General features: G+C 43.6%; 1 protein-coding gene across 1 annotated transcript in view; it reads right to left on the reverse strand.

Annotated features, from left to right (window-relative positions):
• LOC137334372 (caM kinase-like vesicle-associated protein) overlaps nt 1–11,941 on the reverse strand; it is a 222,648-nt gene extending 210,707 nt beyond the window's left edge. The window contains exon 1 of the mRNA XM_067999083.1: nt 11,800–11,941. The gene's annotated coding sequence lies outside the window, so the exon portion shown is untranslated. The remainder of the gene's footprint in view (nt 1–11,799) is intronic.
• Between the last annotated feature and the right edge of the window lie 3,064 nt (nt 11,942–15,005).

Raw genomic sequence — 15,005 nt, forward strand, 5'->3', positions numbered from 1 at the left:
AATAGGGTAACCAACCCCTGACCCCACATACTATGGCAGAGCCAGCACCAGTGATCACCAGTGTGCACATCCCACCGCTAATGCGAGGATGAAGGGCCGTTGATTTTTGGAGCACATTGTTATCGTGACATTACTTCAAACCAGGCTCTGAACTACTTCTTTTGGCACTTTGAATACTTAAAGGTACAGGAATCTTTAAGTAACCATGGAATGAAAGACATCCACTGATATAGCACCTTATCACATCTCTCAGACACATCTCAAAAAGCTTCATATGCAGTGAGCTACTTTGATGTTCTGTGACTGTTGTCACATAGCCGTTTTTGTGCCCAGCAAGATCCCACAAACAACAGTCAGATAAATGACCAGCTAATCTGTTATGGTGGTGCCGGTTGATGGAGGAATGTTTGCCTGAACACCAGAAGAAGTTTCTACTCTTCCTGGAGTAGTGCTACAGGATCTTTTACATCCATCTGATCCAATGAAACAGGCAGACAGGGCCTCAGTTTAAAGCCTCATCTGAAGGATGACACCTCCAACTCCCCCAGTACTGCACTGGATTGTTAGCCTGGATTATGTGCTCAAGTGCTGGAGTGGCGTTTAAACTCACAACCTTCTGACTCAGAGGTGAAAGTGCTACCAACTGAGCCAAACTGATACATAGACCACAAACCCCTGTGGGATGAAATAACAGCATTCAAACATGCTAGCATGTTCACATGAAATTCCCCTGTGTATTAATTTAATGATGGAATGAGCCCTTTTATTTTAAACGGGTTACTGTCTTTGTTAAGATATTAGCCAGATGATTTCATGGATAGGTGTTGGTGTGTCCCGAACTCCAGCTGTAACCTCAGCGGAAACCCAGGAGGAACGGAGCAAATGACTACAGGGTTTCCACCAACCTTCTGCCCAAGTTACCGTGCAAGATCGTGAGAACCTGCAGAAATTCTCCCCCATACTTGTTAGTACTATTGAGACAACCCTAAAACTCAAGAGCTTCTGGCTCAGAGTCAAACACTTGAATTGCTGCTCTATTCTGTTCATCAATCTTCCTCTTACTCATCCATGACGTACTTGATTAGATCCCGAATCACATAATATAAAACACAACAACTGAAAAGCTTGATTGGCCTTGAAGTCTCTTGACATTAGAGCATGCTGAGCTTCATACACCATCCAACATTTCCTTCTTCCTCCCTGCATCCTCACCATGTTGAAATAAGATCTCATTGCATCTCTGATTCGTTCTTTCGAGTGGACCTCAAAGCTATGGAACTTCTTGCTTCTCTTAGTCGTGCCTAGAATCTATTGACTTTTAAAACCCAAGCTTGGAGTCAGCTATGCACTACTTTTTGACTTATCACATAGAATCATTGAATGGTACAGCACAGAAGGAGGCCATTCAGTCCATCTAGCCTATGCTGGCTCTCTGCAAGAGCAATCTAGGTGTCCCTCCTCTTTGACCTTCATGTCCAGCTCGATGGGCTTCAGCCCTTCAACTTGGTTTCTCTATTTAATGAAATGCATACTTGCGTACACACAGTGATGAGTGAGCTTCCTGCTTTTATTATTCGTTGTACATCACGTGCGTTAAGGGATTGAGCATCAGAAGAGACATGCTGCCAATGCTTTTCATAACTGACCCAGATATATTTATCCTGTGGGAGCTGCTTTTGGATAAGGCTGAATTTTCTAGTTTGATCCATAGCCCATTTAGTTACCAGCCCCATTATCACCAACCCAGCAAACCCCAAGAGTTTAAGTATGGAGACGAAAATATAAGCACATTTCCTGAAAAATGTTGCATTTTAAGAGTTTGGGTGGCTCCCACAGCATTGGCAAAATGAGAGATTTAAACTAAGACCAGACCCACATTCCCAGGTCCTTCACACTAGGGTTCTTATTGATCAAAATGACTAACAATTAGATATTTCTTTTCAATCAGTCTCAATACATATTCCGTTGGGACAATGCAGATCATGGGGTGCAACGGTAGACGTGTTTAAACTTGTGAAAGGTGGGACAGGGTAGATAGAAGCAAACTGCTTCCAGTAGTTGTGGGGTCTAGAATGAGGGGCCATACATACAAGACTAAATATAAGTGATATCATAGAATAATAGAATCATACAGCACAGAAGGAGGCCGTGCAGCCCACCACTCCTGTGCCGGCTCTTTGATAAAGCTATCCAGTTAGTCCCACTCCCCCTGTTCTCTCCCCACAGCCCTGCAAATTTTTCCTTCTCAAGTATTTATCCAATTCCCTTTTGAAAGTTACTTTTGAATCTGCTTCCGCCACCCTTTCAGGCAATGCATTCCAGATCATAACGACTCGTCGCACAAAAGAAGTGAGTTAAAAAGGGATCTTGTCCAGATAGACTGGAATCAAAAATTTATAAACAAAACAGTAATTGAACAATGGGAGGCCTTCAAGGAAGGGTTGGTTCTGGTAAAGAGTAGACACATCCCTACGAGGGGGAAAGGAAGGGCATCCAAAGCTAGAGCTCCCTGGATGACTAAACATATAGAGATTAAAATGAAACAGAAAAAGAAAATAGAAAAAGGAGGCTTATGATGAATGTAAGGTTCATAATACAGCAGAGAACCAGACTGAATGTAGAAATACAGAGGAGATCTAAAAAAGTGAATAAGAGGGTCAAAGAGAGAGTATGAGAATAGATTAGCAGCTAACATAAAAAGGAACCCAAAAGTATTTTATAAACATATAAATAATAAAAGGAAAGTCTTGTGGAGACAAAGGGCATGGCTGAGGTACTAAATGAATACTTTGCATCAGTCTTCACTAGAGAAAAGGATGCCACCATTGTAGCAGTAAAGGAGAAGGTAGTAGTGATTTTGAGTAGGATAAAAATAGATAAAGAGGAGGTACTTAAAAGATTGGCAGACTCAAAGTAAATCTGAGATTGATAGATTTTTCTTAACCAAAGGTATTAAGGGATATGGAGCAAAGGCAGGTATATGGAGTTAAGGCGGGTATATAGAGCCATGATCTCATTGAATGGGGGAACAGGCTCAAGGGGCTAAATGGCCTACTCCTGTTCCTATGTTCCTAAAGCATAGGTGTACAAAATTATGAGGGGCCCAGATAGAGTAAACAGGAAGTACCTGTTTCCCCTAGTGGAGAGTTCAAGAACTAGAGGACATAGATTTAAGCTGATTGGCAGAAGGATTAGATGGGACATAAGGAAAACCTTATTTACCCATAGGGTGGTGGGTGCATGGAATTCGCTGCCCGAATTGGTGGTAGAGGCAGGGACCCTCAACTCTTTTTAAAAGTAACTGGACCTGCACCTAAAGTGCTGTAAGCTGCAGGGCTACGGACTGGGTGCTGGGAGGTGGGATTAGAACGGGCACCTGGTTGTTCTTCGAGCCGGCGTGGACATGATGGGCCAAAGGGCCCCCTTCTGTGCTGTATCTTTTCTATGGTTCTATGGTTCTAAAAGTCACCCAGTCCAGATGGGATGCATCCTAGGTTACTGAGGAAAGTAAGGATGGAAATTATCCAGGCTCTGGCCACAATCTTCCAATCCTCCTTAAATATGGGGGTGGTGTCGGAGGACTGGAGAATTGTAAATGTTACACCCCTGTTCAAAAAAGGGGAGAGGGATAGAGTCATAGAGTCATAGAGTTATACAGCACGGATAGAGGCCCTTTGGCCCATCGTGTCCGCGCCGGCCATCAGCCCTGTCTACTCTAATCCCATATTCCAGCATTTGGTCCGTAGCCTTGTATGCTATGGCATTTCAAGTGCTCATCCAAATGCTTCTTGAATGTTGTGAGGGTTCCTGCCTCCACAACCCTTTCAGGCAGTGAGTTCCAGACTCCAACCACCCTCTGGGTGAAAAAGTTCTTTCTCAAATCCCCTCTAAACCTCCCGCCTTTTACCTTGAATCTATGTCCCCTTGTTATAGAACCCTCAACGAAGGGAAAAAGCTCCTTAGTATCCATCCTATCTGTGCCCCTCATAATTTTGTACACCTCAATCATGTCCCCCCTCAGCCTCCTCTGCTCCAAGGAAAACAAACCCAATCTTCCCAGTCTCTCTTCATAGCTGAAGCGCTCCAGCCCTGGTAACATCCTGGTGAATCTCCTCTGCACCCTCTCCAAAGCGATCACATCCTTCCTGTAGTGTGGCGACCAGAACTGCACACAGTACTCCAGCTGTGGCCTAACCAGTGTTTTATACAGCTCCATCATAACCTCCTTGCTCTTATATTCTATGCCTCGGCTAATAAAGGCAAGTATCCCATATGCCTTCTTTACCACCTTATCTACCTGTTCCGCCGCCTTCAGGGATCTGTGAACTTGCACACCAAGATCCCTCTGACCCTCTGTCTTGCCTAGGGTCCTCCCATTCATTGTGTATTCCCTTGCCTTGTTAGTCCCTCCAAAGTGCATCACCTCGCACTTTTCCGGGTTAAATTCCATTTGCCACTGTTCCGCCCATCTGACCAACCCATCTATATCGTCCTGCAGACTGAGGCTATCCTCCTCGCTATTTACCACCCTACCAATCTTTGTATCATCAGCGAACTTACTGATCATACCTTTTACATTCATATCCAAGTCATTAATGTAGACCACAAACAGCAAGGGACCCAGCACCGATCCCTGTGGTACCCCACTGGCCACAGGCTTCCAGTCACAAAAACAACCTTCGACCATCACCCTCTGCCTTCTGCCACTAAGCCAGTTTTGTATCCAAAGTGCCAAGGCACCCTGGATTCCATGGGCTCGTACCTTCTTGACCAGTCTCCTGTGGGGGACTTTATCGAAGGCCTTACTGAAATCCATGTATACCACATCCACTGCGTTACCCTCATCCACACGCCTCGTCACCCCCTCAAAAAATTCAATCAAATTAGTCAGACCCGTGGCGGGATTTGAACTCATGACTCTGGATTTTAGTCCAGGCCTCTAGATTACTAGTCCAGTAACATAACCACTATGCTACTGTACCCGTACCAAAATCACTTCCAGCTATGGTGGAAACTGTGATTTTGCCTTTGTGAAGGACTAAATGTCCTTCACAAACCCGACAATTACATGCCAGTCAGCCTAACATCGGTGGTGGGGAAACTTTTAGAGACAATAATCCGGGACAAAATTAATTGGCACTTGGAAAAATATGGGCTAATAAATGAAAGTCAGTAGGGGTTTGTCAAAGGAAAATTGTGTTTGACTAACTTGATTGAGTTCTTTGATGAAGTAATGGAAAGGGTTGATGAGGGTAGTGCAGTTGCTGTTGTGTATACGGACTTTCAAAAGGCATTTGATAAAGTTCCACATAATAGACTTGTTAGCAAAATTAAAGCCCATGGGATTAAAGGGATAGTGGCAGCGTGGATACAAAATTGGCTAAGGGACAGAAAGCAGAGAGTAGTGGTGAATGCTTGTTTTTCAGACTGGAGGGAGGTATTAAGTGATGTTCCCCAGGAGTCAGTATTAGGACCACTGCTCTTTTTGATATATATTAATGATCTGGACTTGGGTATACATGGCATAATTTCAAAGTTTGCAGATGACATGAAACTCAGAAATGTAGTAAACAATGTGGAGGATAGTAACAGACTTCAGAAGGACATAGACAGACTGGTGAAATGGGCAGACACATGGCAGATGAAATTTAATGCAGAGAAGTGTGGTGATACATTTTGGTAGGGAGAATGAGGAGAGGCAATATAAACTAAATGATACAATTTTAAAGGGAGCGCAAGAACAGAAGATGCCTGGGGGTGTCGGTGCATAAATCTTTGAAGGTGGTAGGACAAGTTGAGAAGGCTGTTAAAAAAGCATATGGGGTCCTGGGCTTTATTAATAGAGGCATAGAGTACAAAAGCAAGGAAGTAATGCCAAACCTTTATAAAGCCCTGGTTAGGGCACAGTTGGAGTATTGTGTTGAATTCTGGGCACCACACTTCAGGCATTAGAGAAGCTGCAGAAGAGATTTACTAGACTGGTGCCAGGGATGAGGGACTTCAGTTATGTGGAGAGACTGGAGAAGCTGGGGTTGTTCTCCTTAGAACAGAGAAGGTTAAGGGGAGATTTGATAGAGGTGTTCAAAATCATGAATGTTTTTGATAGAGTAAATAAGGAGAAACTGTTTCCACTGGCAGAAGGGTCGGTAAACAGATGACACAGATTTGAGGTGATCGGCAAAAGAGCCAGAGGTGACATGAGGAAACATTTTTTTACGCAGCGAGCTGTAATGATCTGGAATGCACTGCCTGCAAGGCTGGTGGGTAGCAGATTTAATAGTAGCTTTCAAAAGAGAATTGGATAAATACTTGAAGGGAAAAAATTTAGAGGACTATGGGGAAAGAGCAAGGGAGTGGGACTAATTGGATAGCTCTTTCAAAAAGCCGGCACAGGCACGATGAGCCGAATGGCCTCCTCCTGTGCTGTACCTACTATGATACTGTGATATGACCATTCAAGATTAGATTAGATAGGTGAATGAAGGAAAGGGGATGAAGGGATATGGGAACAGGGTGGGTAAATGTGATTGACTAATTGCTTGTGTGGAGGGTAAACACCAAACACGGACTGGTTGGCTCGAATGGCCTGTTTCCATGTTGTAACTTCTATGTAACTTCAACAAGAGATTTAGATAACAATAGTAACAGACATTAGACGGACATAGAGAAAGAGACTAAGAGAATCATAAAAGGTAGAAGGAAGACTGATGTCCAAAATAAAAATGTTGGGTGTTCTCCTGAGGCTGGAGTTGAGGCACATTGTTAGTGCAGAGCAGCAGCAGCAACAACAACAACAACATGCATTTATATAGCGCCTTTAACATAGTAAAACGTCTCAAGGGCAGGAGATTTAACCTAAATTTAACCTGTGCTGTACCTGATCTGGAAATGCTGGGGCACCAGATTCCCTTTTATCAAAAGCTGGGAAAAGTATCTCTTGTTCGTCTTAATTGATGGCCCACTAACAATATGACAGGAATGTGCAGTTTTGAATCGAGCACTTCTTGAGGATACTATTTTGTTAACGGTTATGAAAAACAACAGCCAGTCATCATGGCACCTGAAATTAAGATCCTTTAATACCCCTCAAGTAGCTCGTGAGCCACTTAATTGGTATAAACAAAAAAAAAAAATCCAATAATTCAGCTGTAGTGTCTGCAAATTTTGTGGATGATGGCTCAATCACGATTGGAAAAAAAGGACCTGTTTACTGATAAGGCCTTGCACGTGTAAGCAACGTCTGTAGTGCAGCATCAGAACCACATTATTGATGGGAGATACTGGCCCCCAAACTTGTTAAGGAGGGGGCTAAGCATATCAGTGTGATACTGAAAGAGGGAACTCTGTGCTGAATACACAGAGAAACTTGCTGGAAGTCTGGTAGAAGCTGCACAGCTTAAAGAACACTGCAAAAGTAAGGCATGAACGTTATTGGCATAAACGTATATATGGGCACAAAGGAAATTACACAGTGAAACCTCAATTACAATTGCCCACCACAAAGCAGAGGTTTCACTCCCCACCCCTTCCAGTCCAAGGAGAAAATTAAGGTTCAACTGCAATGAGCAACCCGCTATGTGTGTGGCTCTCCTCATTGTCCTGTTAGTGAGTTATTCTTCAGCTAACAAAAGATTCAAAAAGAAAGTGAAGACCCATATAAGGCCAATATAAGATGCTTTCTCCTCCTCAAAAGCAGATCTTCTCTGGCTGACTCGAGTGCTCATGTCCTTTTCATAAGAACATAAGAACACAAGAAATAGGAGCAGGAGTAGGCCAATCGGCCCCTCGAGCCTGCTCCGCCATTCAATAAGATCATGGCTGATCTGATCCTAACCTCAAATCTAAAGAACACAAGAAGTAGGAGCAGGACCCGGCCACTCAGCCCCTGGGCCCGCTCCGCCACCCACAGGGCCTTGACCGATCCGAACTCAGCTTCATGTCCAATTTCCTGCCCGCTCCCCATAACCCCTAATTCCCTTTACTTCTAGGAAACTGTCTATTTCTGTTTTAAATTTATTTAATGATGTAGCTTCCACAGCCTCCTGGGGCAGCAAATTCCACAGACCTACTACCCTCTGAGTGAAGAAGTTTCTCCTCATCTCAGTTTTGAAAGAGCAGCCTCTTATTCTAAGATTATGCCCCCTAGTTCTAGTTTCACCCATCCTTGGGAACATCCTTACCGCATCCACCCGATCAAGCCCCTTCACAATCTTATATGTTTCAATAAGATCGCCTCTCATTCTTCTGAACTCCAATGAGTAGAGTCCCAATCTACTCAACCTCTCCTCATATGTCCACGCCCTCATCCCCGGGATTAGCCGAGTGAACATTCTTTGTACTGCCTCGAGAGCAAGTATGTCTTTTCTTAAGTATGGACACCAAAACTGTATGCAGTATTCCAGGTGCGGTCTCACCAATACCTTATATAACTGCAGCAATACCTCCCTGTTTTTATATTCTATCCTCCTAGCAATAAAAGCCAACATTCCGTTGGCCTTCTTGATCACCTGCTGCACCTGCATACTAACTTTTTGATTATCTTGCACTAGGACCCCCAGATCCCTTTGTACTGCAGTACTTTCCAGTTTCTCGCCATTAAGATAATAACTTGCTCTCTGGTTTTTCCTGCCAAAGTGCATAACCTCACACTTTCCAATATTGTATTGCATCTGCCAAATCTCCGCCCACTCACCCAGCCTGTCTATATCCCCTTGTAGGTTTTTTATGTCCTCCTCACTCTCTACTTTCCCTCCCATCTTTGTATCATCTGCAAACTTTGATATGTTACACTCGGTCCCCTCCTCCAAATCGTTAATATAGATTGTAAAGAGTTGGGGACCCAGCACCGACCCCTGCGGAACACCACTGGCTACTGGTTGCCAGTCCGAGAATGAACCATGGACCACGACCTCTGGCTGTTCACCCTCCCCCTTCAGAATGTCCTGCAGCCGCTCCGTGACCCTAGCACCAGGGAGGCAACGTACCATCCTGGAGTCACGTCTGCAGCCGCAGAAAGGCCTATCTGTTCCCCTTACGATGGAATCCCCTATCACTATTACTCTCCCATTCTTTTTCCTCCCCTCCTGTGCAGCTGAATCACTCGTGGTGCCACGGTCTTGGCTCTTGCTGCATTCCCCTGATAAACCATCTACCTCAACAATATCCAAAGCGGAATATCAATTTCAGGTTGTAGCTTTGAAGGATGAAACATTTTAAGACTGGTTTGCATCTGTAAAAGTATTATCTGGGCCTGCTGATACGTTGTTTCAATATAATATAGAGATCCAAACAGATGTTTTGGTATTTTTAAATTTTCCTCTCCTGGTCTAGAGTCACTGGAGCCAACTGCAGAACTTCCACTTCCACAGTCGAGATCAGTAAGCAGCAAAGGCCAGGTATCGAGTCCAAGATCTTGCCTGACGGTATAGTTCAATATCACACTGGGTACAGCCTGTATTCATAGAGCTAGATCTGATCTTTAACCTGAAGCTCTAAACAAGGTGCATTATAGCAGAGGCTATCATTTAACACAAGGAAAGGCTGCATAAAAATGTGAGGATTTTTGCAGATTTTCTCAAAGCCGATTTTGAAGCTGATGCTTTTCCTCCAGAGATCTCTCCCAACTACTCCCACTGTCTTCTAATCCCATTTTGTACACTTCTGTCTGATATTCTTTTTAAAAAAAATCTTTTGTCAGCTCAAGGATGAACCAATACAATATTTGACTAGAAACAAACCGGGCCCACGTTCCTGTCCAATGCACCCGGAGAGCGCTCAGTTGCCAGGTGCCAAGGAGAAGAAAGGGAGCGGATACTCGTTGCCTCGGGATTTCCAGGGCTTCACCTCAGGGAATTGGAGCATGTCTACTGCAGGCGCAAGCCTGGTAATGAGGTGAGGGGGGGACATTCCCAGTTTCCCACCGTTTTTTCTCCCCCAATGGATGGTTTTTGGACAAATATTATAATTTTCTCCTAATGTTTTTCTCCTCCTACCTATGTTTGGGGTAAAGTTCCATGGATATTGGCAGCCCCTTCTAGTTCCATGCCCAAGTGGCCACTTTCTTGTGTGGGAGCTTGGACAATTATATAGCTGGTAGCATATTCCATCGTGGAATACATCACATTCAAGCCTGATCCTGTCCTCTTGCATTTTTCAGATGGGATTATTGAATAGTGATGAGCAATGGGAACCCATGCTAATTCTTTATCCCGTGCTCACACTAGGGGCACTGAGTCCAATTGTAACACCATTCTGCCAGTTGAGAACAAGTTAACTGAGCACGGATCAGGGATCGAACTGGGGACCTTCCCAGTTTGTAAGTCTTGTAAGATACAGCCTTGAACGGCTAAGTATCCCAGCATGCTTTCCCGACAGGCCAGGGAATCCTTGATTAGATCTAGCAAGCTATCAATCTCCCGCAATAGCCAGACTAACAGGCTGCAAATAACAAGACAAGGGGGGAGTCCTTGATTAGATCTGTAGGGCAAGGGTTATAACTTTTGAACATTGTGATTTTAAAGCATGCTGGACTTTGATTCCAAAGGGTTAACTGTGCCCCTTTTGGACATTTGAAGGAAAGGATTTACTCGTCCCTTCACTTGACATTGAGACAGTATAAATTCAATACTACAAAGACAGCAAGGTGCAGTCAGTTTAAAACTGAACATTTGGACATCTGTATTGCTTGCTTGCTTTACTTCATGCCTGTTTGTATGAATTGTTAAATCATCAAACAATTACTTTGCAAACCACCAAGTGTGTAATGGGTAGAGTAAGAGCATATGTATCGATTGATTTTGCTTCGTGCCTGTGTGCACTTTTTAACATCATTAAATAATCACTTTTGATGAACTAAATTACCCTGTAAGGGTGACTTTCTTTGACTGAACTATTGTCCAGGCCCACGAACTACTGGGAAAGTAGCTATTTCCCTACAGATCTAGCAAGCTACCAAACTTCCACAATAACCAGACTGATGGGCTGCGAATAGCAAGACGAAGGGGGGGATGTCCTTGATGAGATCTGGCAGTTATTGAAGCCCTTGATTAGATTTAGCTGCTAATAGCTAGACTAAAAAGAATACGAACAACAGGATAAGGCAAGGTATAAAACAGTACAAGAAGTTCCAAATGTTGAGGCAGAGAAGGAAGAGTCCTGACATCAACGCTCCTCCCAGCAGAACCGGGTAATATCGTGTCTGTTGTATTAATCGCTGTCACTTGTTGAAGTACTAGGCCGTTCTTCAGCATGAGCATTGTGCTTTGCTAGTGAGTTAGCTTGTTGTGTTAACTCTGTGACTGCTATGTTACATCGAGTATACAGCACAGAAATAGGCCATTCGGCCCAACTTGTCTATGCCGGCGATTATGCTCCACACAAGCCACCTCCCCCCCTACTTCATCTAACCCTATCAGCATACCCTTCTATTCCTTTCTCCCACATCTGCTTATCTAGCATCCCCTTATATGTGTCTATGCTATTTGCCTCAACTACTCCTTATGGTAGCGCGTTCTACATTCTTACCACTCTTTGGGTATAGAAGTTTCTCCTGAATTCCCTATTGGATTTATTAGTGTTCTTTTAAATCTATTAATAAAATATACTCACTACACACCATATTGGTTCAGACTGCTTCAGAATCTCTTACAGTCTCAGTACCACGTTGTGACATACATTTGCCATTGGGAAAGTTCTAATGTATAGTTTTTATACCATAACGGTTCAATACTTTCATTGGATAAAACATGCCTCACTTAACATATTTGACATTAGGATTGATATTTTAGCTTGGGTACTCACTTTTGTAAACACTGGGGCAGTACCTGTGACAGTCCTGTGATGGTACCGTTGCTAGAGGGTGATTCAACGTGCTGACAAGAGGTGGCATCGTACTATTGCCTTTGCATTTTCACGAGTTTCCCTAACTCGGCGAAGCTGCCGTTTCCATCAGTTTCCAGATAGCTTCATAAGCTGAAAGGAATTGAGCGACAGAAAAATTATACTGAGCAGGCAAGTCAGGTATTAATAAATATTTCAATATCTCGTCAAGTACACAGTCAAAACTTCAGGGAGCTTCTTGCTTCTCACAATTAACTGTGTATACCTTAGTGATGTAGAAATATTAATTTAATCCAAGTGACGGACTTAGCAACCAGTACATTAGTAATCAATAGATATTTTACTGCACACACACACACACACACACACACAAAAAAATCTTCTCACTGGCAGCAGCTATTGTCATGGCAACAGCCTTCAGCTCTGACGGTGCACATCTTTATAACAGAATTAAGGGTACAACAGCCAATTACTGCGAATAAACACGTCTTTCATGATCCTGTAAATGGCTTACGCGTAAATTCTGACAGCCAGCACTGTGCATCAAAATTGTCTCTGAAGCCCTTGGCAGTTCAAATGAAGGCAACGTTAGGAGCCTGGAGACAGATTCACCTTATAGTTGTACCTCAGTGTTGTCAATGTGCAGGATGAGCAATGTTGAATGGGGTTGGAGGATTGCTTAATAAAAATTGTCTTCCATTCCTCACTCTCCCATTCAGAGTGGCCCCGTAAGCTCAAGGATCCAAACTGTATGTGTCTTTGGGGGTGAGTGGTGGATAAATTTCGCCTGCAAATTATTATTTTTTTGCTTTACATCGCCGTAACAACTTAAAGACATATCCATCCATTTGTGGTGTTCTGCCCTAGGGCATGTCCTAACTCAAGCCTCACACATGAGATTCTTGAGCCACCTACTAGGGAAGAGTAGATGAGGTGGTTTCCCATTGTCTTCCTCACGGATTTTAATTTTCAGAGTCCCTTCTCCTAGGTGGGCTGCAACCAAGGCTTAGGAACCTCACCTACCCTTTATGATGGAGGAGGGCGCCTATCGGATGCAAGTACTGCTGCTAGATGTCAATCCAGTGTTCAGAGCCGGCACTCCAGTCTCCACGGCTGTCTGGATTGGGGCTCCAAGCCAATCCTACTGACTTAGACGCGAGAATACTACCACTGAGCCTGTGGTCACTCCATCCGGTGCAAGGACCCCGCTGGATGTCAACCCTGGATTTAGAAACCATCCTCTAGTTTCCACTCACTGAGGCTACGTGGAGTGGGACTGAAACCCTTCATCTCCTGAGTAAGAGGTAGGAAAGCTACCACTAAGCCAAAAGCTTACACCCTTTAAGACATGTATATCACACAAATTCATTCTAAATTCAATTGTACAGCAAATAAAGCCTCCAATCTAGGTGTTTCTTAATATATTTTGACGCTTTGGCATGGTATTTTGTAGAGTAGTTTTAGTCCCTTAAACAGTCATTGAAACCATGACAATGCAAACCTATTGAAATGAATATATCGTTAAAAAGTTGCACAGAAAGTGATGCAATGAGATGGATTGTCACAGGACACAAATGAAGCTCAACAGGGTTGGTGTTGGCTTGTATTTGGCCCCACTCTCCTCCCTTCCAGGATCCATAAATAAGGGGCTAATAAGCAGTGAGCATGGGAATGTACGGGAATTGGCACAGTGAGACTCCATATTCCCAATCATCTTAGCTGCTATTTATATCGCTGCAGCTATTTGCCTCATTTTAAATGCAATTGGAGCGTAGCAAAAGTAATGATTGTACAAAAAAGGTAGCACCAGGGAACCAGTAAAACAAAACAAAATGACCTTTCAAATACTCCGATCTACAAAAAATTAAATGCAGCCAAAACAGCAAGAAACTGTCATTAAAAGGTTCTATCAACCAGACCTTATCTGCTCAGCACGGAGGCTCTCCGTTTTAAGAATGTAGGAACATAGGAATTGCTAGACGAAAAAAGACCAAGGTCCATCTAGTTCGCCTTCTACGATCCTGTTGCATGATACAATGATAATGGAGTTGTTGTCTAATCATAGCAATCAATTTCTCTCAATTAGTCTACAACAGACACAGAAATAACGCGAGGAAAACCCCAGTGGTGGAGAGCTTTGGGAACCATAGATCTAAAGCCAGCTGTTTCCTCCCAAGCAGGCTACACTTAGCACATGTCATGTCTCAAATTACTCATATACTGTTTCCCTAAAGGTTATTTTATGAAAGAAATCTATCTAGTTTGCATTTGAATGAATCAAGACTAACTGCTTCCACTGTCTCCCGAGGGAGCCTAGGAATATTAGTCCGGCCAAAGGGAAACTCTCCACTCCTCTTTAGGTAGTGCCAAGGAATTGTCAATCTCCACCTGAACAGGCCGTACTTCAGGACTTAAGAACATTAGGTTGATACTTTAGTGCATTATTTAAGGGAGTGCTGCATAGTCAGAGGTGTCGTATTTGGAATGAGATGTTAAACGGTCACCTGTTGCTCCTAAGCATGCTACACTTACCGCATGTCATGATTCAAATTATTCATATACTGTATCCCAAAATATTATTTTCTAAAAGAAATCTTGTCTAGTTTGCATTTGAATCAACACTAACTGCTTCCACCGTCTCCCTAGGGAGCCTGTTCCATAGATTGACCACCCGCTCACTCAAATAATGATCCCGCAGATTAGTTTTGAATTTACCCCCCCTTCAAGCGCAGGCCGTGTCCTCTGTTTCTACTGTTCTGGACAAGGTGAAATAGCTTGTCATGGTGTATATTATCTAGTCTCTTTTTATAGGTGAGGCGAATGCTGTTGGAGGAAACCTTCCCCGAATTTGGCGTGGGACTTGATTTACATAATTTTCCTAAATTAATGCGGTCCAAGCTGTCTGAGAGAAATGCCCATCACAAAATCGACACACTGTAAATCGGGCATCAAGCATCTTCCGATCCATGCCCAATGCCCGCAGGGCCCTCACAAAATCGGCTTTCTGCAGTTAGAGGCGTTGGTAACATTGGTTCGCTGGTGGATGTGGTGCATTCACCTGTGATGAAGAACAGGAAAAGAGGTCATCAGGTTTTGGGGACGAGGAGCCACGTGCCCTCTTCGATGAGGTGGAACGGAGGTGGGAACAGATGCTGGGGACTGTGAGG

This window comes from Heptranchias perlo, chromosome 17, assembly GCF_035084215.1.
Source record: "Heptranchias perlo isolate sHepPer1 chromosome 17, sHepPer1.hap1, whole genome shotgun sequence".
Lineage (NCBI taxonomy): Eukaryota > Metazoa > Chordata > Chondrichthyes > Hexanchiformes > Hexanchidae > Heptranchias > Heptranchias perlo.